This window comes from Bacillus rossius (genome assembly GCF_032445375.1).
Source record: "Bacillus rossius redtenbacheri isolate Brsri chromosome 9 unlocalized genomic scaffold, Brsri_v3 Brsri_v3_scf9_2, whole genome shotgun sequence".
Lineage (NCBI taxonomy): Eukaryota > Metazoa > Arthropoda > Insecta > Phasmatodea > Bacillidae > Bacillus > Bacillus rossius.
The window spans coordinates 23,971,653-23,999,122 of record NW_026962013.1 but is presented as its reverse complement, the minus strand read 5'-3'; the positions used below and the strand labels follow the sequence as shown (position 1 = coordinate 23,999,122).

General features: G+C 41.1%; 1 protein-coding gene and 1 non-coding gene across 3 annotated transcripts in view; one reads left to right on the top strand and one right to left on the bottom strand.

Moving 5' to 3' along the window:
- The window catches only part of LOC134543115 (cadherin-23), a 123,960-nt gene that overhangs the window by 27,150 nt on the left and 69,340 nt on the right, over window positions 1-27,470 (top strand). The window lies entirely within an intron of this gene.
- Trnaf-gaa (transfer RNA phenylalanine (anticodon GAA)) lies at window positions 22,168-22,240 on the bottom strand. The gene has a single exon. It is a non-coding gene; the product is annotated as a tRNA-Phe (tRNA).

Genomic DNA, 27,470 nt, shown 5'->3' with positions numbered 1-27,470 from the left:
TTGAAATGCTCGTGATATATAACGTAGCTCCGGTGCGATAAATATCACTTGAAAAGTGTGCTCGTAATCAAAGTTTGCGATATATACCGCCACAACGTCATCAATATTCGAAGTTTAACGAAAAAGGATGTGTTCGTAATCACGTTGCTGGTTCCTGCGATATTCTTCGCAAACCTTCGTTATTTATCGCAACTTATAACGCAAAGTGTGTGCTCGTAATCAGTCGCAACTGAGTAGGCAGAATATGGCCATCAAACAAAAACTGTGCGATTGATAAATGCCAACATCAAAAATTAATTTTAATATAAATAAAATATAGAAATTTCTTAAAATGACTTAAATAATAAAAGTAATTGTACGGACATTATTAGTTCAGAATTTATGGAATGGTGTATTAACGGAGTGGAGTATTGGGTATAATTGCAAACTATTATACTTTGGACATTTTTTTTGACAATGTTAAATTATCTTGGCAGCAATAAAATAAACATGGTTGCCATGTGCACATGTGCAGGCGTGTGCTCGTATGTATTTTTTGCAATAGAAACTGAAGTTATGATTTTAAACACTCGTACTCTGCGGCTATGTAGATTTTAAGATTTTAAACAAAAGATAATACACTTTAACATTGCGTTTTGGTTGTTCCGTATTGGAAGATAGAAAATTTAAAACGTTTCCCAGAAACGAAAGAAAACAAAACCAAGGTGGCCAACATTTTATTTCGAAAAGTTAATAACTTTGAAGTTGTTAGGTTGCCGATTTCCAAAGAAAATAAAAGCGTTAGTTATAGCATTGAGTTGTGACTCTTTATCCTCCTTGCTTTGTGATTCAGACTTTGCGGTTACACGGAACTCTGAACTACTTGGTAAAAATTGCGTGCGGTTGCACAGAGTATGAACATGTTTCGTTAGAGGCCATTTCTTATTCAAACTAAATAGGTTGGCAAAGTAGTTCATAACAACATCTCTTCTACACAAGCCGTTGATTGGCTGTTGAGAGTTGAGAGTATAAACACTCCTTTGTGCAAAGATGGAGAATGTTCCTGGCACAGGTTCATGTAATATTTTACTACAACAAAAAAGATCAACAGGTAAATATTTTATTGTTTTAAAATTGCTGTTGATGGTAATTCTCTAAACCCAAGTTGTTCTAGATACTAAACAAATAGGATCCATAAAACATTCATTCGATGTCAGTAGACAATAGGTTTTGGATTTGAACATTCTTTACACCAACTGCTGTGTAACCATACATTTCGCTTCTGTAAACATGTTTAATTAAACCTGTTCACCTGAACATTAGTATACAATCAACGAAATAAGAAATTATACTTTATTATCTTGATATGTGAATATATGTTTTTTTTTCCCTTTGTTGAGTTAAAATATTCCGCTGTCAAAGTCTCTATGTTCGCTGAAGTATCTGTCAAAAATTTTTCAACCTCATATTGAACATGCGCTGTTTCCGAATTGTAAGGATGCAGCCCTTAGTAAAGGATCCTTTTATATAAAAGCTGCTTTGAGCGAGAAACTAGTTGGGGAACAATGTCCCAATTTTCTCGTCACACAACTTGGTGTCTGGTGTATCAAAACAGATACCCTTTATCTGCTTTCATTCCAAGCAATTTTTTTTGTGTTCAAGTGATCACTGATATATATCGAAAAAGTTCGCGGATGAATGTCGCGATATGTTAGAATCTGAAGTCTCACAGATTATCTCTGAGCCAATGACAAACCTTCGACCAAAGAAGTAGCATCCCAGTTGACGGGTCTCACGAGTCAGTAGCCAATGAGCAGGTGACATTTGTCCGAGTATGCGGTGGATTGTATGGAGTCTATCCTAGGGGTCATTCGAACCGCGAATTTTTTTTCTTCAGTCCCTAATCATTGACGATAGTTAAATTAACAGTTAAAATATGTGTACGGCAGTTTGTTCACTGTCGTGGCACATTTCTAATGAAGATAAGCCACAGGCCCCTGAAAAGGGCACAAGGACGCATGTATTTTACTTTATGTACATAATGCTTATGAGTAGAGACCGGAAAAATTCGCAGATTCCCTTCGCGATAGGCTAGAATTCAAAAACGTTTGCCTTTTTACCGCATCAGTGATTGGGCAACAGTTTATCTGAATGACACTCGGCCAATGAAAAACCTTTAACAAAAGAAGTATGGAATCACTAGCGTCCCAGTTAACAGGTATCACGAGTCAGTAGCCAATGAGCAGATGTCATTTTCCCGCATGCATAGAGGATCATGGAGTCTATCCTACATGTCATTGAAATCGCGAATTTTTCCGGTCTCTACTCATGAGGGATGTGGTCGAGGGTGGAGACGGGGGAAGGGTAATATCGAACGGACCCCCTCTCCCACACCCTGGGGCAAGTTTTAGTGAAACGAAGCTACAGCGCTGCATTTTCCGTTACGCAGCTGACTCACTGCGTCACACTAGTCCTGCTGACCACCGCTCCTCGCTGGAAACACTGTGACAAACATACTTAGGCCGTCACCGGGTGCGCATTTCGTAGACATGATGATATTTAGTGTGTTACTGTGTGTACTTATTTCAGTTTTATCGTTCAAGTGAATACGTAGTCAAATATTTGGTTTCATCGCCCGAGTGTTTTCGAAGTGCGAAGTTCCATTTCAAACACACGTAGCGGCTACGCACCCATTTTTTTTTCATGCGTAAACATCTCAGCTCTCGGTGTACACCATCTGGTAGGAGTAGTTCCGTGAAAACGGAACGGAAGTCGGTGAACGGATATGTGACACAAAGATGGCGGGCCCACGTGTAGCAACATAAACCCATTTATAGTCACTTTTGTAAAGATTTGGGGACATGCCAAACGTATCTACTGGTGTAACAAATGTAACTTTATGATAGTGAAACTACCTTGGAATATATTTGATCAACTAAAATACTCATAGTAAAAAGCAATTACATGTTTTGAAATATCTAAGAAAGTTGGCATTACAATGATTATAACACATATTCTTCATCCATATTTCAAAGAGACTTAATAGCACAGTGGTAGAGCGCGCGCTTTGTAATTTCAAGGGGCGAAGTTCCAACGTCGTCACTAAAAAAACAACTTTTTTTTAAAAACTTTTTAATAACATTATAATATATTACGCAATAATGATGAATCAGCTCACTAAGGTTAATGTTTGTTTGTAGGAAATATTTACAAACAGATTTCCTTCGTGACAGCAAAAACAAATATACAAACATATAGTACTTAGTGTAATAGTGTTTCAAGTTAATATTTTAGTAATGCCATTGAAGTATAACTTCTAAACTGTGAGGAAACTTTCAATTACTAACTGTTTAGTAAATATAAAGAGATAGGCATTAATTTAAAAAAAATATATTTGTCGAAAATCAGGTCCAAATACGTAGTTTTATCGGAGCCGTTTTTAATACTTTAAAATTTTCGGTTGTTTCTACTCCTAATTGCTATTTGCCTTTTTTAGGTGGCAAACAACGTTTACGATTCACGCAAAAAAAAAAAAATTCTCAAGATATCCAAGTGGGGTCAGTTTACGAAAAGCATTTGAGGATACGGTTCCGTATTTATTTTTTAAACTGTATTTTTAAAAGCGTGTAAATGGCTAAAACGTGTGTTTTCCGAATATTTTTCAAGCATGAAACACCCGATGAAGAATCTTGGAAGAATGACATCGTTTATCTTCATTTCTCCGCCATATAATGCCAGTTCACAGTGCTTAGAGGCGATAGCGCGTTAGAAGCACCATGGAGCATCGCACTCATCTTCTCGCTTCACTAACACAGATATACCAGAGGTACCCCCCCCCCTTAAACACTATGACTCACCCCCCCCTAACCTAATGATGCGGCCCCCCCCCCCCGAAATTTTTTATGCCATTTTCTCAATGATTTACTCAATTATTTTATAATATTATACTTTTTTAGTATTATATTTTATCACATTTTGCATTAATTAAAACTGATTTTCTAATAATAATTTTGGTCATATCAGGTAATATTTCCATCCTAAACCGACAGATGCCAAACTGCTTTTGTTGAGGAAAGTGCGGGGTTGCCAATTTGATTTACAAGATCCCTTTCAATTATCAAAGCACCAGAAACGTATTTTCACATAGAAGCTATAATTATGTAAATAATATATACATTTTTCTCGTCTTTTAAACACACCCCCCCCCCCCCCCCCCTGAAATTTTAATAACGCAGTCTGACTGCGTCGTTACCCCCCCCCCCCCCCTCCCTTGTGGGCACCCCCGGATATACTGTACCTCCAGAATAAGCGGGCGCCTTAAGACCATTCAATTTATACCCTCCCCCTTCTTTATATCCGCCTTTGAAAATAACTCATCGTCATAAAAAAAGTATACTAAAAAAATGTGAGCGAGTCTTTCAGTACTCGCCAAAGATGTGTAACATCTAACCTTGGAAACAAACAAATCCATGTACGTATTCTCATGTTAAAAAAAAATTAATTCGAAACTCGGATACTCAATTCTTGTAAGTAATGCTGAGCGTGATAAATAGATACGCAATTTGTATTTTCAACTACATTTATTTGACGCAAATTAGATTTGCAGATCAAAAATTTTAAAACTAGGTATAGGTATAATGACACTGCTCCAATAAAAGCGAAAAAGATTTGAAAAAATACCAAACCCCGGCTTTGGACCTGATTTTCGACAAAGAATTTTACTAAAACAATGCCCGTCTTGTTAAAATTCACTAAACAGTTAATACTATAAAATTTATCTTTGGCTTTGTGAACTTTGGTTCGCGCCATCCGCCACAGATGGCAGCACTGTGGTTTAACATTTCTTTTCCATGTGACTTTTTCGTTCCATTCACGAAATTACTCCTACCAAATGCCGTACACCGAGAGATAATATGTTAATGATCTGATCCGTTCAAAACCATTACTAGAGACCGGAAAAAATTCGCGGATTCCCTCTCGAGACAGGCTGGAATCCAAACTCGTTTAGCTTGATGCTGCGTCAGCGATTGGACCGCAGTTTACCTGAAAAGGACTCTGAGCCCAATGACAAACACTCAACAAAAGAAGTATCGAATCATAAGAATCGCAGTAAACAGGTGTCCCAAGTCGGTAGCCAATGACCAGGTGATAGTTTCCCGAGTACATAGAGAATCGTGGAGTCTGTCCTAGTGGTCATTGAAACCGCGAATTTTTTTCCAGTCCCTAACAATAACGTATGTTTAGGTACCGGAAAAATTCGCGGATTCAATGACCTCTAGGATAGCCTCCATTATCCTCTGCATTTGTCAAGTAAACACGCGTGTTCATCGGGTTACTAAATTGTGAGGCGTCTCCACTGGGTAGCTTGTGATTCGACGCTTCTTTGGTCGATAGTCTCCCATTGGCCCAGAGAGCTCCAGTTAAACCACGAGCCAAATAGCAGAACCAGCAGAATTGTTCACGTGTTTGAATTTCAGCCCATCACGAAATGAATCCGCGAATTTTTCCGGTCTCTACGTATGTTACGTCCGCAAGAAACCGACGCCCGGTGGTGGAACCGGCGCGGCGACCAGTGCGTCGACCGTTACGGCCGGCGCGGCGGCCACGGATGTCCTCGGATGTCCTCGACCCCGGGAGTGCGAAGTGCATGTGAGTGGCTGGCGTGCTACCTTCCCCCCTCCCCCCCAATCCTCCTCCACTCTGTTAGTACACTTTCCAGTACACCTCCGGGCACGTAGCACCGCGGTCTTCCTAGTGCGGCCGGAAGAGAGGGTCAGCCGAGCGTGCAGCGCGCCGGAAGCGAGGGCTCTCTCGTCTTCTTCTCCACCCGCCCTTCTACCCCTCCTCCTTCCCCTCCTTTCCCCCCCCCCTCCTCCCGCTATCGTGTTCGCCGACGCGTCGCGCTCATGTAGACCCTTAATTCAGCAGCTGGATCGGAACCCACTGTAATTTTAGAGGGAGGGGGTGGCCACGTCTGTATATTACATGGTAAGTTGTAGACCCCATGTTTTCCCCTTCATTCAATTGTTGCGCCATATTGGTTAGACGGTCCAAAACATTGGTGTTTGCTTTGTGGAAACAGTTTAAAATTATCTTCTTTTTTTTTTAATGCAAGTGTTTTTTAACGACGGAGATTCTCATCCATACTTACCATCGTGAGGCGTGGTCAAGCACCATTTTCGAAAAATGTTTTGGACGGAACAACATGGAGATGGCGAAGTTAAAAGTGGTCCAAGCGTGCCGTCAATAGTTGGAGGACTAGTCACCTTAACAGAGAGAAATTGGAACCGAAAGACGCCATATTGGTTTCAATAGTTTTCTTGCCCTGACAGTTTTTTTTAACGTTAAACATTACAAATGTGGCTCTTGACATTAATTTTACAGTTTTAGTCATTAGCAATTTTTAATTCAACACTAAACGCCAATGACTTCACAGGGGAAACTATTTGTAAGTCACTATTAACTTCGAGCATTCCACTAAATTATATACTGTTATGTTACGAAAACCAATTTTTTTACATTATGGTCTAAAAAAAAAAACCTTGAAAGCAAGAGTCATCCTTATGTCCTATTCGTCTCCTTAAGTCTCGGTGCATAACTGTTTGACGTAAAACGCCATCAAACAAACCCAATCCCTTCCCACACAATATTAAAAACGTTCACCTTAAAATTACGAAGAAAAATGTTAGCAAATAATCTAGGGAGTTTTCTTAGATTTGCGGATGGCTTCGTGAAATTGCAGTTTTTGAGTTTAAGTACAGCAGACTTCCGATAATCCGGCACGTTTGGGACTATGAGGTGAAGAATGACTGAAAATGACGGATTATCGGGCGGTATCCCCCGCGACCACTGAAAGAAAAGTTGTAGAGAAAAGACACCTGTAAGATTTGTGTTTGGCAGAAAATATTGTTCAGAATGGTCAGAAGTGATACAAGGATAAACATTTCAACACAAATAAGGCTAAAACTAAATTTTCTACCAACGACTGCCGAGTTTCGCTGGAGAAACGGGATTAGAAATTAGATACGACACATTTAACCACTGAGCTAAAGTGACAAGACTAAAGGAACTAGAAGTACGCATATCACTTCCGACTACAACTTACGTGCGTACTATTTAAAAGCGTTTTCGACCTCAGCTAAAAATTATAGGTTTCGCTTGGTCAGCTGAAGTCCGTCATTCCTCGTTGATGCCGGATCATCGGTCATTCCGGACCGTTGGATGCCGGACAATTGGAAGTCTACTGTACTTGGAACATGAACTTACATGAATTATATTGGAGCAGTAACAGCACACATTAAACACGATATTATTCCCTACGCGTGCGTGCTCACCCTCTTTACGACTGAACAGGGCCGCAGGGGGGGAATTTCCAAGGGGGTGGGGTGGGTTGGGCCGAGAGTTTTGTACGTGGGGTTAACCGACACGTCATCTCTGGATACGTTGCTTGTAGATCGTTTACTGCCCATATTTTGGCCTAAATGCATGCAATAAGCAGAAAACATTAAAATATACCTACTATCGTTTTCTATAAAACATAGTGTTGACGTCAAACCCGTTTTCCTGTCACGCTTTTGCAATTGCATGCAGGGCCCCCCTTAGTGAGGGACTTCTTAATTTCAGAATAGAGTGGGGCTCGGGCCCCACTTCCCCCCCCCCCCCTCCCGCGGGATCTTCGCCCATGTAACAGAACCAAAGGCCTCGGGATCTGGTGCAGATTCTATTCGAAGATCAACTTTCAAGGAACTATGAAGGGCGTTGTTTCGTTTATTGATGTGTAACATCTTAGCTCTCGGTATACGGCATTTGGTAGGAGTGATTTCGTGAATGAAACGGAAGTCGCAATTGTACGGAAATGTGTAACAACTACGGCGCTGCCATCTGTGGCGGATGGCGTGAACTGAAGTCCACAAATACAAAGAGAAAAATTAATAGTATAAATTGTTTAATGTATTTTAACAACATGGGCAGTGTTTTAATAAAATCCCTTGTCGAAAATCAGGTTCAAAGGCAGGGGTTTAGTTGTTTCTTTTCCCAAGTATTTTTCGCTTTTATCGGAGCCGTTTAATTATATGGTTGTGAAAAAAAGGTTTCATTTCAATAAGATGTGCCTAGCTGGGCACACGCACACACGGTGTGCAGAGCTTCAGAAGAAACCTCACAATTTGAAAACTGCGTGAGATATCAAAGCAGAGTCTGTTTACGACAGGAAGGTGGATAAGTAGTTCAGATTCCGGATTTAATTTTTAAACTGCATTTTTAGGAGGGTGTAAATGCCTAAAACGCGTGTTTACGGAACAATTACCGGGGCGTGAAACGTCCAGCACAGATTCTTGAAAGCACTCGAGGGCCTTGAATTTGCGCCCTTATCATCGTTTCTCCACGATGTATGTAATGTCAGGGTTGCCGCTCAGATCTCGTGGTTGCCCTGTGCGCGACGAGAAGACTGCGCGCCAGCTCAGAGGCGACACCGCGCTACAAGCACCAGCGTGCGTCGCACTTGTAATCCCGCCTCGCCGACACACATACACCTCCGATGGCGGACCTCTTGGTTCGGGAACTCGAAGCTAGCACGTGAACTAGTTCAGCCCCCGCGGAAGATAGAATAAGGCGAGATTGCTTGTACCGTGGGCGGTGCAGGGAGGGGGGGGGGGGGGGGGGGTTCGACGTCCGCCATTCACGGCCCCGTGCGTCCACGAAGAGGTCTGTTCAGCGATCCTTGTGCGGCGAGCGGGGCGTCGTTAATTAACTTTGAGGGGAATTAGAAGGGAGGGGGGGGGGGGTAGGCCGCGGTAACAAGTGGGAAAACCGTTGGCCGCGTTGATGCTTACGTGCGATGCGATTGCCACAAAGATAGCAGCACGTAGAGTCGCTGCCTCATATTTCGAATTTTAGTAACGACTGTTAATTAAATGTTAATTCGAAACGGAGTCTGAAACATCAATAGGTTTTAACTAAAAAAAATATTTCGATTAATATAAAGGTAATTATGACGAAATAACATATGAAAACATTAAACTAAAACAAGTATATCAATGGATATTTCACGTGAGAAGAGGTTGTAATTCTAGAATAAGTAAAATTTTTGATGTGAAAAAAACATCTTTGCTCTCGGCAGAGAGAACGGAATGTGTAAACATGGTGCTGCCATACATGGCCGGACCCTCGGGATTCATCCGTACATATTAACTTTCGAGAACATCGGGGGATGTACCAAGCGTATTGGTTTGCCGAACTAAACTTCATGATAGTACCTACAACAATATTTTCGGATCTTTTTTTTCCCCTTCTTTCACGGAGAAGTCGCTACTCTGGGAAATTGTTGTGACGCAGCACGGAGGCACGAGTGTTCGGATGTTCAGACCGTCTAGAAATGGAGCGTGTCGGCACGTGATCGGCTCGAGGGCCGCGCCCCAGACACGCGGCCGACCGCCGAGGGAAGCCTAAGGCTGGGTTCACAATTGAAAAAATAACAGTAACAGTAACAGTAGGTCGTGTGCATAGGATGTGCACGCCATGTTTCCTAACCTAACGATTCACAATAGCAGAAAGTTGGTCGTGTGCATGGGAGCGAGGTCGTGCGCATAGGAGTGAAATGAATATATTTTATTTCGGTCGCGTACGCATGGCACAACAGTCAATGAGAGAAGACAGGGTGTTTTTTTGGCGGGACTAGAAATATGTTTATATTTATTAACCATATTGTGGTAAGAAAATGTCGAGATAATAATAGTATTATCGTTATTTTGAAAGTTAATATGTTTATTTACTAACACTGCTAACAGATGTCGCATAGTTCACGAAATTTCATTGGCTGAAATTAACAGTAAGAATTCAATTGTGAACCGATTTCGCAGTTCGCACAGGTTGTGTGCACAGGTCGTGTGCATGGCTTTCTATGCACTCGCTTAATTTTTTTTAATTGTGAACCCAGCCTTAAGACGTACATCAAGCTCTGTCCCTGCCCGAACACGCCCGAATATTCACCTTCGGCCAACCTCGGGTTCATTTATATATATATATATATATATATATATTTATATTTCTCTGTTTATTTTAATGTAGCTATACTAACCTAACTAACCGTCCATAGTGTTCTAAAGTTTTTTTAATGTATCTAACCTAACTGACCACTTTTAATATTTGAATTCAATTTTTCATGCGCAAAAATAAAAACAAATCCCGAGTTCGGCCGAAGGTGAATATTCGGGCGTGTTCGGGCAGGGACAGAACTTGATGTGCATCTTAGGCTTCTCGACCGCCGAGTCCACGCCAGGGCGGCGGCTGTCCGGCGCGTCACGGCCAGGTAGCGAGTAGGCCCAGTTACGGCGGTGTTCGGGCCACGAACCAGCGAGCAAGTGGCCCGGGGCTGAGGGGGTGGGGGGATGTATAATTATCCCCCCCCCTCCCACCCTCTCCCGATATCCCAAGAAAAAACAATTTTATGTACCACGGAGGCGTAAAACACAATGGCCGGTATTCCAAGACACAAAAAAAAATAAAGGGTTTAGGTGTTGATTATGCTTCGCCTGTTCCCTAACCGTATTCATACACTCTAAAAAAAAGTTGTACTTTTACAAGGGAAATTCTTGGAAACCCTTTTGCCAAGGATATTTCTTGCAAAACTACAAGGCAGAGCCTTGCAAAATCGCACATGGTACAAAGTTCTGCCTTGTAGTTGTACAAGTTATATCCTTGGCAACAGGGTTTCCAAGGATTTTACTTGTAAAATATTCAACAATTTCTTTCAGTGTAGTGTGCACGATAGGACACGGCCAGTCCCTTAGGGAACGGTTTCGGTGTCCTATCCATTGCCCAAAATGCCGCGCATGCGCAGAGCTAACTTTTCCGTTGATTTCGTCCAGATAACGGGCCCGCATCTGTGACCATGAACATGTATATAATAAGTTTCGTAAATACTGGGGTAGTTCAGTCAAGAAAGATCTAGGAAAGTTCGTAAATGGTAAGTTTGTACAGATTGGTGTCCTTATTAATATTCCAAGTTTTCGATCTTGAGAGACAGCCGCTCGCACCGCCATATTAGAAAAATTGTACCGAAAATAAATATCTTCTCTCCAGCGCCACCTATGTAAAAAAAATGCTATTACAAAAATTAAAGAGCATGACATTTCTTGCAACTTTTGTAGGAAACAGTTTTCAATCAGACGAATATTTCTCTAGTTGCAAAGGAGTCAAGCTCAGAAATTGTCTGCAATTCAAAAAATCAATACATTTTACCTCAAGATATCAGTTAATACCAATTCCTTAATACATAGTACAATATTTTACTCATTTTCGCAACACCATTATGGGGGAACCGTGAGCAGGCGGGTATTCTCGGGGTGCTCTCGTCTTTCGTCTCCAGTGCCTTTTGTCGCTGCTTCCTTTGATCATTTCACTCCTCGTTCGTCTTAAATCGATTTCGACAAGACGTTTCAACTGTATCAATCATACTAATTAGGGGGGTGCGTATTTTCCCCCGGTTTAGGGATAACAATGTATAAGGACTTAAATATTTTTTTGACGATTTGTAAGTCCAAGGCTTTTGAGAACTGTTTGATTCCCCCCTCCCCACCGAAGGGGGTCTAAGTCGCCGATAGTTGGTACTCCTGTGGCATTCGGACACCGCCGGACCTCACCGTATGTACCTGGAGGGGGGGGGGTTATTGTGGGGGGAGGGGGGGGGGACGAAAGACTCCTATTTCTCGGATCACGAAATAATCGCTGTACGTTAATTCTGTATTTTATTCCGTTATTTTCATGTTCCGTGAAATCGGGGGTTTTGACTTCCCCCCCCCCCCCTCCCTGGGGTGATCCGGGGGTGCCTCGATGCCGCGGGAGAACCTCAAAATTAACGTACATCGATAATTTCGTGTTTCGAACAATTGGGGGCTTTGAACTCACCTCCATAAACAAATGTGTTTTTAAAAGTAATTTTTATTTGAAAAGCATCCTAACTAGACTTTAATTACTCGACCCAAATTATTATTAAAATTTATATGGTTATTTTTCATCTTAATTTCCGTTACATTCATAATTTATTTATCAGATTAATTAATTAATTCGTTGCACGCAGTGTACCGTGGGCCCTTCCTTTGGTAAATTTTTAATTCATTCACGTCTTTCTCCCCAAAGAAAGTGCTTTTGAGTTCTCCAGAGTCAAAAGAAAACATCACGGACGAAAATACTTTTCATGGAGTCTTTCTGGCACTACCGCAAGCGGAAACTTTATAATCAGACACAAGCCATGATATATGGGAGCCGGATACTTTAAGACTCAGTCACACGTGTTATTTTGGTTACTTCGTACATTGTCATGACTATTAATTGAGATATTTTTCATTAATATATTCTTATAGTTCTCTTGCAATTTTTATTGGGCCATCAATTTCCTGACGAGATATTTACTGAACAATAAGAATTGGCCAATCAAATCCTCAAATCCTATCCAATCTACTACTCGGGGGATTCGATATTCTAGGAAAAAATTTCGAAAACAATTAGAGAAATAAAGTAATTTAAAAAAATTCAATACTGATAATCTCTAAGATTACTATGTCAATTTTATTTCTTCATACCTATCCTGTTACCATTCCCCCCAAGATATTGTACTTTTAACAATTAATATATAAATATTACATGATGTATTGATTCTGAAAACTTTGTGAACCAAACAGTTATAGAGTTGAATGTTTCAACATCGTAGATAATATATATTTTTTTAAATTTCTTTAATTTTATTTTATATTTGACCTTTGTGATCTAGATTCGGATTCGAGATGTACTCTTTGGGGTTCGAATTCGAGAAGATTGGGATATGACCAATCACTGCTAAATACCTACTATATTCGAGATGTAAAAGTTCGCACATGCGATCATAATTGTGAACACCGCTATTAGATTAGATAACATTCAGTGGATATCTGCTGAGAAAATTTGAGACTCAACATAAAATTCAAGAGAACTATCGTGATATGTGTAGGCTACTGCAAAAGCCCTCAAGTAGGAAGAAAATGAGATAACCAACATGGCGCTTAAGCCCGAGACTAAAAAACCTGAAAGCACTGGCATGCTCACATATCGCACTGACATCAACGAGAGAGCGTGAAAGTTGCATCCTCGATTCAGTTAAGTGCATGGAGGTAAGTGTTAACATCAAGGTCCAGCGACCGCAAATTCTCCTCTCACCACGAGGTCACCCGGCGCTAGACAATAGAGAAAGAAGAAGCCTGACCGTTAAACAATCGAGATTAAAGACGCCTCTCTAATTGAATGTTGTAAACCAGTGTCGCTAACATTTCCTCCTCTCTCGCTGAAACGGTGGTATATCACTTCAGCTAAGTTCTACATAGTACAGTGGTGAACCCTATAAATAAAATGGGCAATTGCAAGTATGCAGAAATCTTGCAGGCTTAGTTTTATCTTGTATTGCCTTTTAAGAACTAGTTTTTCTCCTTTTTTTAAGAACTGAAAAAACGCCATATTGGTTTCAAAAGTTTTAAGCCATAAAAATGTATTATCACTTTATATATATATAAAACCTTCGATGAGATCGTAAGCGCTGTCTTGTTGGGATACAACCGTAACCCAACTCGCGGGCCGTATTCCAGAACGTGTTCAAAACGAATACCAACAAGAAACCAAATCGGCAACCGTTTAAATAAACGGTGCCCTGCGAAAGGCTAGGAACTGGTTTCAGCGCATTCTAGTGGACGTTTTACAACCACCAATACAATTGGTACAGCGAAAATACTACAGATAGCAGCACCATCGCATCAAAATAGAACCGCCTTTCTTATTTTTCAATTAATTTTAAAGTGGCGATTGTATCTTGTTATGACCATTAAAGTGTACAAAATGTATTCCAGGATATATTTTTTAAAATAATAATAATAATTTATTTTCTTTTTTTTTTTACACTTTGTTAACAATATTCACTTAATTAACCAGGAAATTTAGTACTCACGAAAGCAAGCTTGTTTGTGAGTGCATCTAGTCACTTCAAATTTCGCTATCACAAGGTTTCATACGGCATACCAACATGCTTGGTTCGTCCTTCGATGATCACAAAATTACTATATTGATCGACAAAATACGCGCATCGAAGGCCCGCAAGAAGTAGACTCTATTTCTAATTTTGTTGTATTGTGCCGCACGACGTAAAGCAAAACGGAAACCTTACAAAACAAAATTTCAAAATTTTTTACCTAAACTATTTTTGAATGGTAAATCATTAGGCTTAAAAATGAAATTTAGTTTTACGTTTGGGTACACATTCACATTTTTAGTGTATCTTCAACTGTTTATTACGTTTATTTTTAATTATTCGCATAGCTAACAGCGGAATTATTTTTCTGTCCCTTATTATCATACCTCTATATATTGCTTCCTTGTAGAAATCTCAAATAAACTTAATCTCAATTAGTTCAAGAGATGACTAAAGCTGGAGTCAGAATACCGTGACGCACACAACACAACACGACAAACCCGACAAACCGTCATATAGCGTTCCAGCACGACATATTTACTAGCGTAGGGTCACAATACCACGGCAACATAAAACCAACGATTTCTGATCTGGCTGTCGGTAAACCGTTCCAAGACAAATACTTCCACGTAATCCAGTATAGAATGCGCTAAAAACAGCGTAGAAGAGAAAAATAACATGCTGTCTCAGCCGTGCATTTTTTTTTTTTTTTTTTTTTGGTGATTTCTGTACTCCTTCATCCCAGTGTCACACTAAATACCATTAGCCTGAACTTTATTAATTAAAAGTTATTGGCTGAACTCTTCCATTTTTTAGATTAAATCTTCACCAACATTGGCCATAAACTCGATGATATCCGTTTATATAAACAGATTAAGGCAAGCCACTAATAATAAAGTGTACCCTCATGTAAAACGAAATTTAATTTTTCAGCATAAATATTTACCTAGTAGACAAATATTTTTGAATTTTAGTTCTGTAAGGTTTTCCGTTTCAGTTTTTCTTTCTGTCGGGCAGCACGACACGACAAAATTAGAAATAGAATCCATTCCTTGCGAGCCGTCGGGGGACGTATTTTGTCGGGGTGACGTCACGGCGACCTTGTCGTGTCGTGTCCGTCGTAGCATTGGTACTCCTTAGCACTGCCATAGGTTAGAAACAAACAGAACTATCACAAGTTAGAAATACATAGTTTAGAACTACCACAATATCAGCCACATAACTTGGAAAATTCTTACGCATGTTTGAGTTACGACAGCACCCCTATACTAGGGCTAATATAGTTTAGTTTATGGCAGCGTGTCTTCTTGGTTGAAATAATCAGATTAGAAAGAATTCAAAAATTGTTCAGAAAACTCCAGGAGTGCAATATCTATTACTTGCTTATCCCTGGAGCAAAAATACAACATTCATAATTCTCTCTCTCTCCCCCCCCCCCCCCCCCAACTTCCTAAATGGACGGTGTTATGTAAAAATGGTTCAACCCACAAACATTTTCAACTGAGTAAATTGAGCTCAAAGTTGAACACACAATAACCGGTATTGTGGCAGTGCGTTGAATGTTTGGTCGCAAGATGGCATAGTAGCAAGGAATGTCGGTTAAAAAAATTTAGCTCAATTAAAAGTGTAATTTTACCTACACACTTATTTCAGTAACTTTTTTTTTTTTTTTCCCTTTTATTGGTTAACTCATTTGTGCATAACACTATCCAAATAGCCAACGAAGTTCACTCCATGGAGGGGCGAACCAATTCTTGACTTCGGCCTCACGGCTGGTTGTCCGTCCTGCCGATGGCTTCGGAAATCTGATCGCCACAGGAAGCGAGGTCTGTGTTCAGCCGGATGCGTGGCCTAGGGTGTGTGACCGCCAAACCCACCAGTATGGGAAGGGGGGGAGGTTGGCTCAACCCCTCTTGCGTGTCCTCGAGTCACTTCCTCCCCTCACAAAAAAGAGCGCAACCATTATTCCCATGTCCTCCCCGTTGTCGACTACGGTCTGTACACACCCACACTGGATAATCCAGCCAGGTGCGAGGAACCTAAGATTCACTGAACCCGAGTCAGACGCTCTAATAATTCATGTTCGTGAATTTTCGTCTATTTTTTTGTGCTGTAAATGTTAAATGCAGGTTAGATCAGATCTGTTATATAAATGCAATAAACGCAAAAAAAAATATACGTTCTTCATTTTTTTTTCAACGAGGGTAAGTTTTTACACGTCTAAGTGATATTAACTGATTTGAAAGGTTGGTTGGGTTATGCTAGTGAAAATTTAAATACTCTTAAATCTTGACAGTGCATGAATTATCGCTGTTTTTTTTATTATTCCGACCCTGAATTCGTATCAGCGAGCGGCGAACTTGGAACGTGTCCGGGACTGATCGGGGTTGGGTGAGTCTTGGGCTTCCCGCCAGGTGCAGGCGGACACGGGCGCGTCTATTCTGTCTGCAGCTGACAGGGGTGCGGGTAGTTTACCAGTTCACTCTTCACCAGATACAAATCATGGGAAATGTGTTCAATATTTATGCCAGACTCCCGTTCACTGCATCACTTTTCGGACTCTTATTCACCCGAATTACGACCTTTTTTTTTTTTAAATATGTTTACAAGCTGCAGTACCTTATCCATCCGTTTATGGACGAAGTTAAAAACTAACCTGTTGTTAGCGCCGTTAGTTCGCTAGCCGCCACGAGCTCTACTAAGTGACGGGTCTCGTCAAGGAGAAGGCTAGGAAGTTGCCAAACCTTACTATATGACCGTGTGACGGACACAGATAAATGGCACACTCTCAATGTTTGTATGTCTATTACCTATGATTTTCTGCAATAAAAAGGGATTTGCCCTTGGCGATCAACACTTTTATAGTTTTACAGTAGTATCTCGCTTATCCGACATAAACGGACCGGTAGAACGTTGGATAAGCAAAAAATATCGGATAAAAGGGAGGTCTTAAGAAAATGCCTGTTAAACGTGTATGTATGTTACAATTTAAAATGTTACGAACCTATTAATCGTGTTTTACAACATAACAATTGAAGGAAAAAAACATTTGGAGTACCTAAAGGCTGAGGTATAGTCGGGAGTAACTAAAATAGATCACGCTCACGCTCGCAAATTGCATTCTTGTTGCAGATTGATACTTTTATTTTTTGGTAGTGTGACGTCAGATAATACAGAACGTCAGATAAGCTAAGATCGGATGAACGAGACACTACTGTACAAGAAGTTACCACGTTCATATATGGTGGTCTATCTAGACAATTACTGCTTTCCATTAACTTAAAATGTTTTTTTTTTTTTTTTTTTTTTTTAAATCTACTGACTTACAGGAGGAATTATGGCTGGAGACAGGAGCTCTGAAAAAGCTTGGGCGCTAAGGGTGACGCTGGTTCGCGCAGCACACGCCTCTTCGCCTCTACGTTCCAGCTTTGAATATATATACTGTATAGAAGTCGCCAGCCCAGGTTAAAATTTCTAATACGGTTTTGAGGTAGTTGGTTAATTCACCGCCGCAATCGCCGCCATCTATAGGGCATCGACTTGTGGTGGTCCCTAGCGGACAAGTGTCGAACTCTTCAAACACCCCTTCCCCCTCCTGTTGAATTAACTTGAGCTGCAGTGAATGATAGGTGGGGGGTGCGAGGAATGACAGCGGGTGACAGTGCTGCGCTCTAACGTGTAAATAACAACTAAGACGATACAGGGCGTTACGGCAGCGCACTGCAGCGGTGAAGTTCCCAAGCTGCTCATCATACGCTTCTGAAAAACGTAGAGTAAATCCTATCCACTCGCGACTTCTATACAGTATATATATATATATTCAAAGGTTCTAGGCAACGAACTGACGTGCAGTCATCTCGTCCATAACGCACCTCTATGGGACTTTAGGCTGTGGCCCTATAAATGTATAATGGAACGTATACCTACAACATTTACAATACCGTGTGTGAAATTTTTCATATCCAAAAACGTCCGCGAAAACACCCATTTTACCCCTTTTCACTGTCTAAACCATGGAAAGAAACTTGTACAGACAAGTGCAGTGGCTCTCTTAAATGCTGTTCGTAACCAGACACTTGTAATAAATCTGGAGCGGCGTTTTAAACGACGCGTCAACCCACGGAGCTCTGCAAGCCGTTTGGCGACCCAGGCTGGCGGCCACCTTAAACCACGTGGCAAAGTCTGAAGGGTTTTTCAGAGGCATTGTTTGCAGTTCCGTTGATAATTCTGAGGCCGGGCGGATGATGATGTGCTCGTATCTTTTAACGTGCACCCGCCTGAGCTTCGCAGCTCAGATCCTGCTCATTCCTTTCTTTACCTTCGCCGATCGTGATAGTCATTATCTGCCTCTGCCCTCTGGTGTTCCTGGAGTAGAGGATGTCTCTACCTACCGGCTGTACCCGCGCAGGGGCATCGGAGCGACTGTTACGTCGGCTACCGGGTGGCGACACCAGCGAGGGTGACCCGCGCGCGAGAGAGAGAGAGAGAGAGAGAGAGAGAGAGAGAGAGAGAGAGAGAGAGAGAGAGAGAGAGAGAGCCTCTTCGGCAGGAGTCGGGGCGACAGTGGCGCAAGGGCGTCGGAACAGGGGGGGGGGGGGCAGCAGGGGCGAGTCGCCCCCGTGCTGTTATGCATGGGGGGGGGGGGGGGGCGAGAGTAGCATTTCGCCCCTCCTCCTTTTCCCAGAATAAATGTTTGGTCCTAGTAGTATTTTTCTGAACCAGTAGTTTACAAACGTTCCATTGGTGATCACATTGATTAGAAAATCAAATTTATGATTGTCAATATACTGTAAAATTATTGCAAATTCCTAGATGGTATTTTATTTAAATTGTTACTGCATCTACTGTCAGAGTAGTATTTAATGCATAGGCCTACTACGTCATCAAATTCTTGGAATGGTATATTTAATATTTTGGTTCGGAAACTCATTAAATAGCACAATTTTGCATTTAAAATTCCAAAATTTTCCGGGGGAGGGCCCCCGGACCCCCCCCCCCCCCCCCCACCCCGCTCTAGGACTGAGGTAAGTGTGATACATCTTTTCGCCTCCCTACTCATGAAAACGTTCCGACGTCCTTGCGAGTGGCGACAGTCCTGGCCGGTGCTGCGGCTCGCCGCTGGAGCTAAGAGAAGAAGAGCGGAGCAGCGGAGAGAGTCTGTTCCTCGGGGAGTGAAACTGGATATACCCGTACGATCAGCGAGAGGTGAAGAAGAGCCCTTGGTGAGCGAACCGGACCTATCGGGAGGCGATACCTGCGATTTAAGGCCCGGCGAGAGCCAGTCGGGTGCGACGAGCGATAGTCGGGGACTGTGGAGTGTGCGAAGGAAGCGGTCAGATGCGGACAGAAGAGCGAACCACTGTCGAGCCAAAGCTCCTGTGGAAAGTTGAGTGTTAATGTTTGAACGATCAGCGTAAGACTAATTATTGTTGTGGACAGAGACATCGAGTGCAATTGCATTATTTATAGTAATAGAGATCGCAGGCTTTCACGGCCTATTGTCTGCATTTTCTTGGCTTCTGATGGGTGTAGGCCGTGTCAGATAATTCACGGCGTACACCCAGAAGCCAAGAAAATGTACATTTAAAGTGCGCACATTTGAACTAATTAATTGGGGTATCCCTTACGAACCCAGATTCCTCACAAACTTTACTCGTGAACGATATATGTATATCCTCCCGGAAAAAAAAAAGAAGAGAACATTCTTGGGAGCAACAACTAAATTTCCAAAGGGGGGGCAATATACCTTTTTATAAATAATCATCGATCCCCCCTATTGAAGCGGGGGGGTCCGGGGGCTCCTCCCCCGGGAAAATTTCTATTTCAAGGTGGAAAATGGTGCTATTTAAGCAGTTTTATTATCTAAAAATTGATTACACGGCACTTTCTTTGCCCCCGTTTGCCCCCACTTCAAGGTTTCAGAAGGGGGGGGGGGCAAAATACCCATCCCCTCCTCCCCCCCCCCCCCTGTTGTTGCGCCCCTGCTGTGTCCGCGGGCGTGTTCAGTGACGCGGATGCTGGCGGGACCGGCGCAGTCGGCCGAGTCCAGCGACTCCAGGAAGAGCGCGGCCCGGCTGCTGCGCGTGGCGCAACTTCTCGGGCAGAGGGCAGTGCTCCGAGGCGCTCGTCCTGGCTGGACGCTTCCTCCGCTCTCGCTCTTGGTCAGACGTCCTCGTCTTCTCGCTCCGCCGAGGCTGGGCGCGCGCTCGCCATTGTTCAGCCGCGAACATGACGCATCAGCGTTCATCTCTTTGCGGGAAAAGGGGGGGAGAGAGAGAGTTTTAGAATAACTTTGCCCGCAGTTTGCCCACAAGTTCTTTCCATTTGTTGTTGGGATATATATATATATATATATATTAGGATTTCCGGATTACGAGGGGGGAGGGAAGTGGTGTGGCCATATACACACCCATATCCCCCCCTCCACCAATTAATTATTATGCACTTTACAAGGGACACGGGGGTTTGGGCACCCTTCCAGTTAAAAAGCCTCTCACTGTGGAGGAAATTGTAACTGTGAAACGAATACGATAAACGCAACAACAACGCCAATTCTTTTTTAAGGAAAACTTTTTTTTGAATGTATACATATAAAGCTTTCTGCTTGTAGTCCACTAAGGCCCACTGCAAAAACCTTGGGCCGGAGATTCCGTGTACTCTCCCCTTCCCCCTGCGAAATCTGCAGATATTTCACCCTTGAAATGAATTTTTTTTTTAAATGCGTATGCACGCATATGCAACATATGGTTGCGAAGATTTGAAATAATTAACCATTTTCAAGGCGACGTCATTATCGTCATCTCAAATGAGTCGACTGTTCAGCCTAAGTTTCGCTGCTGGGATTGGTATTTGTTATGCGAGAAAACATTCCCTGTTCCGTGTTTTTGAGAGTTTTTATTTTCTTTAAATTCGGCCGTAACATAAGCTTGTAAGCGTGTGTTGTCTGTCTACTAGCGTTCTTTCACGTCCCTATGGCTAAAATTTGAATTTGGCCCACGCCGATGGTGGTGAAAATAACGGAAGCGAGACAGGTTTTCTCGATAGGAATTCCGTTTCCTCTGTATCTAATTATTACGCGGCTAGTCCACAATCCCCATACCTCCACTTTCCCATTTTTTTCTATTTCAACTTTTTGTAATTCCACCGAGCACAACACGTGTTTCATTTCCGTTGGTCAACCAACAGATACAACTATAGTCTAATGACTGAAAGTTGGCACCTTGTAAATAAGAAAAATGCCTTGGCTAGTGGTAGTAGCGGTAGTAGTAGCGAGATGCAAATATATATGTTTCAAAAATCTGCTTGTTAATTCATATACCCTGAATAGTCTATTAACTCCTTTTTTAAAGTGAAACTTCTTTGCTGAAGGGGCTACAATTTTTGAGCGTTACGGAAATTTCTATCGCATGAGGGGAATAGTTAGGTACGTGGTGGGGAACCGATAGATCAGGAGAATGCGTCAGCGGCGACGCCACTCAAAAGTAAGCATGCTATATGTTATATGCTAGTTGTAACGGTCGGCAGGGGACACGGCAGGGGAGAGGTAGAAATTACGCAGCCAGGGGCGTAACCAGGGGGGGGGGGGGGTTTAGGGGTTCAACCCCCCCCCCCCCCCCCCCCCCGTAGTACCAAATCTTTAATTAATTTCTTATTCGTCACTCAAACAAATTTCATATTAAAATTAATAAAATTTTTACCATTACAATATTTAAATTTAAGAACTGAAAACTGCTAAAATAGCACTATTTTACACCTTAAAATCCAAATTTTCCCAGGGGAGGACCCCCGGACCCCCCGCTTTAATACGGGGGATGGGCAGGGGGGGAGGTGGCCATGCTTCTTAACAACCCCCATACACAAATCCTGGCTACGCCAATGGACGCAGCAGTAATGCTATGAATTTTTTTGTAATGTTGTTTGTCTACTCCACAGTTTTTGTAACGGCTAATTTTTGAACAGTATTTCTTTTATTTTATTAAAAGTATATACAATTTATGTATTCGTGTGGTAAAGAGTTATTGATTTGCGCAATCATCTTCAGGTTATCATTTCATTTTCTTACAAGTTTGCAGTTATATCATGTTAAATCGTGAAAAAGTTTATAAAATACTTTTATTTCAAATGAAATTTAAATAAGTTTTCAATTATAAATATAAAGTAACGTGATGGTTGACAAGTTTTTTAATTTAAAAAAATCCCTTTGCCGAAACCCGGGATCGAACCAGGGACCTTTAGATCTTCAGTCTAACGCTCTCCCAGCTGAGCTATTTCGGCGGATGTTGACAAGCTTGTCTATTACTGTATTATAAAAGGAAATATGGTTAAAAATGATTAATCTTCGTTTTGTTTGAAATTACATCTGTATTTCTGCACTCCAGTAAATAGAAATGTATATATCATACGAAACAGTTAAAATAAGGCTCTACTGTGGAAGCAATTATTAAAATATATATAATTATGTAGCAAGTATCGAAACAAATACACAAATAATTACTAACTGTAGTGAAGTTAGATTTTTTTTTTTTTTACATTTGCAGTTTTCTGTGAGGCTATATTCGTTGTGTACCTGCTAATGTTATACATCGTAGCCATGACGTCACCACATGCGTTATAGGGATTTGCAGACAAAGATAAAACAGGTTATCAAAACCTCCCCTCGTTGATGTCTTGCGATTTGCTGTTTCATAAAACCCCTGTCACACTCTCCAACTATATTCGATAATAGAGTTGGAGGGGAAGTATTGGACGAAAAATGGCTTCCAGTTTTCTCCATCAGATAAATTTGGATAGATAACTTCAAATATGTTTCTAACAGAGGTCCCCCCCCCCCCCCCAAACAATATGACTCACCCCCCCCCCAACCTAATGATGCCCCCCCCAAAACCTAATGATGGCCCCCCCCCACCGAATTTTTATGCCATTTTCTCAATGATTTACTCAATTATTTTATAATATTATACTTTTTTAGTATTATATTTAATCACATTTTGCATTAATTAAAACTGATTTTCTAATAATAATAATAATTTTGGTCATATCAGGTAATATTTCCATCCTGAACCGACAGATGCCAAGCTGCTTTTGTTGAGGAAAGTGTGGGGTTGCCAATTTGATTTACAATATCCCTTTCAATTATCAAAGCACCAGAAACGTATTTTCACATTAGAAGCTATAATTATGTAAATAATATATACATTTTTCTCGTCTTTTAACCACCCCCCCCCCCCCCCCTGAAATTTTAATGACGCAGTCTGCGTCGTTACCCCCCCCGTGTGGGCACCCCTGTTTTAAATCATGCCATAGGCCTACTATCAAAGATTTTTTTTCCGAACTATCTCAATATTTTAAATTTTAATCTCATTATAAATAATGTATCACAGTGTCGGGTGGATATTTTGAATTTGTTATGCTATTAGTGCATTTTAAGATTACATATTTGAACATGTATAAATTTAACTCACAATAATATTAGTTACATAATAAATATAAGTGTTCAGCCGTCCTATGTGCAAAATATTTGATGGAAACTCACGTCATCCACTTGTCTAACAAACATGGCTCCAATGACGTTTTTGGTGACGTCATGACCCTCCATCTTTATTTTGACACTAATACATGAGGAAGGTGTTGGAAGCGAAAGTTTGACAGTGAGACGGGACCTTACTACGGTGGTTATCTTGCGTTTGTTGCGTGCTGCGAACTTGCGTCCTTGTGCTTCTAGTCAAGTTTACGTATCCAGCTTCACTCTGGAAGCACAACGGCACAGCGGCGCGACGGCGCGACTCGTAGTACGCGATGCGACAGCGAAATACCGCGTTATTGTGAACATGCGGTTTTTTTTTTACCCATGCGACGAACCAAAATATACTATTAAATAAAAAAAAATATTTCTGGCTAACGACATACTCAACCAACCTATGACAGCTATCAACGCTTTCGGGCTTTTTCTTATTCGACATTTTTGGGAAAAAATAAAGTTTAATTTAGATTTGATATTCAATTGAAAAAAAAAAATGGGGGGGGGGGGGGGGAAACTCATCATGCGTGAACACATTTCAGACATACACAAATAAATGTAAAAAAAAAAACCTTAAAAAACCCTCAAATAATAAAAGTAGGTATTACCAATCATCCAGTTCAACCATCTTTCCAAAACAAAATTCGGACATCCATTTCAGTAACGACGCGATGGGAATAGAACATCTTTCTAATCGGGAAGTCTGTCGCGTCCGCCATTTTAAGTCGCGCTGACGACACGGATGTGTCGATTGGGATTGGCAATAAAACAGTCGCATTCATCGCATCGCGCTTTAAGCCAGGGGGGCGCGGTGTGGTGCGGTGAGAAATGCCGACATCAAAAATTAAGCTTTAAACATAAAGTAAACATAGAAATTTCTTAAAAAATAATAACTTAAATAAAAATAATTTCACAAACATTCTTATACCAGAATTTATGGAATGGTGTACTAACAGAGTGGCGTATTGAGTATAGGTAGTTCCGAAATATATTATACTTTGGAATAATTTTGGACAATGTTGAATTATCTTGGTAGCAATGAAATAAGCATGGCTGCCGTGTGCACATGTGCAGACGTGTGCTCGTGTGTAATTTTTTTATTCTATTAAAATTGAAGTTATGATTTTCAACACTCATACTCTGCGGCTATGCAGTTTTTAATTTTTGAAACAAATGATAAAGTATTTTAACATACTGTTTTGTTGTTCCGTATTGCATAATAGATAATCTTAAACATTAATGACGAATATTCCCAGCAACGAACGACCACAAAAAAATCAAGGTTGCTTAAAATTTACTTAAAAAAATTTAACGACTTTTAGGTTGCTTATAAATACCGCACAGTTCCTTGATTTCCAAATAAAATAATAGCGTTAGTTAAAGCATAGAGTTGCGACTAATTATATTCGTTGCTTTGTGATTTAGGCTTGGTTTATAAACTACGCCAGAAGAAAAATGTTAACCAACCACATATCAGAGCTCTGGTTTATATAAAAAAATTGTTTTGAATTTCAAAACATTAAAAATATTTATAATGATGATTAAATACCCCTGTAAGTTTAAGTTCGCTTTTCGGCAATTTGTATTAAGGTTTTTATTTGTCTCTATTTGAGTTATCACTTAAGCTTATAACGTTTCAAGCAAATATTGTGCCAAAAATCTAAATTATATATATATATATATATATATATATATATATATATATATATATATATATATATATATATAATTGGATGTTGGTATGTATGTATGTATGTATGTATGTATGTACGACGTCGATAAATTGTGTCACCGTTCGAACCAATTACCATGAAAGTTGGCACATCGAAGTGTTTTTTCATGGAGAAGGTTTTTATGCTATCCATTTTTTTTGTAACTCGCCGCGCATCAACTTCTAAACCGTTCAACCTATCGCCACGGGTAAACAGAAAATCATAGGTCACAGACATACAAACAGCAATTGCGTGTCATTTCTCTATGTCCACCACACTGTAAAATACCTAGCGCTTTACATTTCGCTCTAACTCGCGGACAATATATCACCGTGTTTTCAGCACGGCCAACGCCGGGTGCAGCTGATATTATACAAAAAACAAAGTAAAACACGATTACGAAGTTAATTGACGCAGGGACACATCAGTGGACGTATGTAGGTGCAGCCGATGCAGCCCTTGTGATAATTCGGAAGAAACTAAAAAAAAAAAGATGGCCGCGTCTACTACGATGCACTCGGCTAAGGGATCCATTGGGCTGGTGTTAGGATGCAGCCTTTTACCTCGGCGACGGCTGGCCTAGATCCTTACTGGGGCGAGATACCCGGGGCTCTGGGGACCCAGGATCAGGGTGGCGTGCACTCCCCCCCCCCCCCCCCCCCCTCCCTTCTCACCATCTGCGCTTCGCGGCGAACCGGGGCAAGTCGCCCGACTGCCCGGACCGCATTCCCGAACACCCCGGGTCGAAATATCCCCTCCCCTTTTCCCCAATCTTTGTCGAAGGGGAAAAAAAAAAAAAACCCTAACGAATGCTACGCAGTGCCATTCGTCTTGTCGCGCAACTCTCTAGCACGGACCGTGTGCTCGCTCGACCAGACTGTACCGCGCCCAGAGCGAGCCGCGAACTGGAGTGACAACGCGACGATGTCTTTCTTCCCTGTTGGAAATATGTTGTTTTTCCATCGCGTCGCGGGCGTGGCGTTACTGAGATAGGCTACGTGACAAAATTCTCGTTTACGACAGCTGGGTGAACTGGTGCATTGGTAATCATATTATTATCCTTGTGTTTTTTTTTAAGTTTTTTTTGTTTACTATTGTTATCTCTTAAATCTCTGAAATTGTTTACGCACTAAGCTTCAGAGTATTCCAGACCTCGCGACGCTGTGATGGTCTGATCCGACAGTGTATAGTAAATTTAATGAACCAAGAAATATCAAGTACAAGCAGTCAAAAAAACTAAGTGCAACATTATCCATTACGTATGTAATGTCCTAAGATTACTTTCACTCTTTAAAGTACATGTGCAGCAAACTAAAATAATAAAAAATACATCTTTACCTTCCTTTTTTCTGAAATCCCTTATCTCCAATCCCCCTCCCCCAAAGAATAATTTCTGTGTATGCCAAAGGTTGACATAGCTATATGAAACTCGTGTTTTGGAATGTACCGGGCTTTGAACTAAAGGCCCGCAAATAGTCCTAGATTACGGAATGCCAACTTACCTCTATTAGTGAATTGTATAATTTAGAATGTAATGGTATGAAACCAAGGTGTGTATATTATTTGCAAATGAATCTCACGTTATTCTGTTATCACTCCCCTTCCCTTTTCTTCCCCCCCCCCCCCCCCCAAATTTTCCCCTTGCCAACTGCTCTTGGGAGATCTGCAGAAGAAAAATTATGACATTTGTCTGGTGACCCCAAGTTTTTCTGTTCACTTCGTGCGACCAATATAAGCAGAGTATTTCCAGCGGTGGTTGCCTGGTTTAATTTACGTTTTAAATACGTTAAAACTTGATTTAAATACAATTATACCTGTATACGACCATTCCATTGTGGTATATTTTTAATTATATATGTAAATCCCGAAAGTGTTTTGTTCTCGTATGTCAAGATTTTCCACGTAATTAATGTGATAATCTCATCGGTTACCATTTTTTTACGTTTATCTGCACTTTGGAAGCAACAGGCAGATAGTGAAACACAAATATATTGGGTTTACGCGATCCGTTTCTGTTCTGTACGTTTCCACGTCATTGCGGAACGGGGCTAACAACGATTTTACGTAATATTTGTGTAAGAGTCCTAAACTTACAAAACATTTTATTTTAATAACGATCACCTAGATGTTTAAAAATTACCTACTCATGCCCGGGGGATAAAAAAAAACTAGCTTTTACAAAAGAAAATAAAATAAAAATCCTAAAACGCACGAACGCGGACTATTCGGGAGTTTGACTCGTGGTCGGCGAATTTTAGTTCTCCCTTCTCCCGCC